Genomic DNA, 2,358 nt, shown 5'->3' on the forward strand with positions numbered 1-2,358 from the left:
GGGAAGGGAAGGGAAGGGAAGGGAAGGGAAGGGAAGGGAAGGGAAGGGAAGGGAAGGGAAGGGAAAAGGTACATTTGCAGTCACTTTTGTAGACCAGATTTTTAGAAGTTTTCTTTACTGATAGAAATTACCTGGTTTCCCTACCATTTTGAAATTTAATCATGCTGATATTTTGGTGGTGAAAATAGAAGTGAAGCCTCATTACAACCGAGTATATGCAGGGTCAGTAAATTCTTTCACTTGGAAAACTAGTGAGATGAAAATGAGACTGTTAATAGAATATCCATCACATTGATGAAACTGTTGATTGAAATTCACGCTCACACACCACCTAGTTGTAATTTCTCTATAAGAATGTATATTAATGGGGTCTTGCTACTTTCTTACTAGTGTTAAAATGATATCAGGAAATGTTTCCAAATCAAAACCATCTTGCTACTGGGTTTTGCAAGAGCATGTATAAAAATCACTTACTTGTGTGGTTTGAATATAACTTAGAATGTATCATTAGGAGGAGGGAAAAAAAAAAAAAGAGGAAGCTTATTTACATTACTCCACGTTATGGAGTTCTTCTGGTCTAAGTCATCTCTACTATCTAGATCCATATGTTTCACCTGTGGAAGTCATATGCTTATAGTCACCACACAACAACATTCCTTGTCTTTGGGATGGCAGGAATTCACTCTAGAAATCTTACAACCTGGCCCATGAGATTTCATTAATATAATCAGAGAAAATCTTTATGGCCAACAGATATGGTACAAAAGAGAACTGCAATGTAGACTCTGTGGCTGATGCCTTCATGTTGCATAGAGCGTATTTATATGTATGAGTCAGACTGCTTTTGGAACCCTTTCTCCCATGCAGGGATCTGTGCTCTCTCCCTTCACTGCTCTCACCCTTCAATGCTCTAAATAACAGAAGCATGGGCATGAAGAGGACAACTTCTTGTTTTCTCGTTTTCTTGCCCTGCCAGTCGATCCTGTGGCCAACCGACCCAGAATAGCTGCTTATTTCAGAGCAGGCATTCCAAACTTGCCCTGAAAGTCCTGTAACACCGTGACAACAGCAAAGAAATATCTTAGCTGGCACTGAATTTCTCAGTCTAGCATAGCAGAGTACCCATAAAGTTAAAACAAGGGCAGACAGCAAATCTTCTGAAAGATCAATGTTCACATCTCTAACCCAAACTATGTTATGGCTGCGTCTGGCATTACAAACAGCACTGGATTTTCAAGCAGTAGTTTATAATTAGGAATTAAATCTAGCATTTTGTACTACCATAGTAGGGCAGTTAGGGAGCGATCGGCTATTGACTTTCCATCCAAATGAGCTGTATTTTTTTTCAAATCACCAGTGTTCTGGCAGGCAGAGCATGCAAAAGGAGGATCTGAGATTCAAGTCATTAGAGAAATGTTATGAAGATCAATTGAAAGCAATTATTAAATACTTAGTGCATCACAAGGCAATATTTCCTCATTCTACAAAAGGGCAATATAAGGTTATAGCTTACAAAGTACACAAGAAATTGTCTTTATTTGTAAAATTTCACACTTCACAGTCTCAGTCATTTAAAATATGCTTTGTATACTTATAGTAAGATCAACTCCATGCACTTTCCATACCCTGAGGAAACAACAGCTTCAATCAACAGCAACAGCAACAATCTGTTGGCAGATTTTGCTATGGCAGATGTTTAGCAGAGTGTATGGACTCTAACAGGAACTATTGCATAAACACATCTGCTATGATTCTAAGTTTGTAGGTCTTTCAGGAGTACATGACATCTTAAACTACTGTGGCATCCTTGCTTAAACTGTACTGTGTAGTAAAATACCAGCAAATATTAGGGATAACAAAATCTCTGTCATAAATCTCAGCATTTTGCACCTGGCTATGGAAAGATCTGCAGTAATTGCTAGGCCAACAAAATGGCTTACTGAACTTGCAGCCATGCAAGTTCATAAATAACTGGCCAGTCTACCCTCCATGATGAGCTTATCTGAGTGGACAGCTTATGTTTCACTTTTTGGGTCAAAAATTAAATTATTGTATCAAAAATTGTTAAACTGATAAAAATAGAGAGTGCTTCTTTCATCCTCAGAAGCAGTCTTAAAGGAGAGTTGATCTAGTCTAGTATTCAGTCACTCTCAGAATCCAGACAATAAAGCAGAAACAGGACCAGCATGGAGAGACTAAAGTGTAGGTCTTGTGTCTGCAGTAATAAACTGTAAGAGCTCAGGAATTCTAAAAGTAGGGCAGACCTAAAAAGATTGCAATCAAACATATCTATATTCAGACAATTGGCTACTTCTGTTTGAGAATACTCTACGGAAGATTTAAAAATCTTCACCTTTC

Source organism: Empidonax traillii, unplaced genomic scaffold (assembly GCF_003031625.1).
Source record: "Empidonax traillii isolate 1590-97213 ecotype Southwest subspecies unplaced genomic scaffold, ASM303162v1 scaffold867:size481033, whole genome shotgun sequence".
In the NCBI taxonomy this organism is placed as follows: Eukaryota; Metazoa; Chordata; class Aves; order Passeriformes; family Tyrannidae; genus Empidonax; species Empidonax traillii.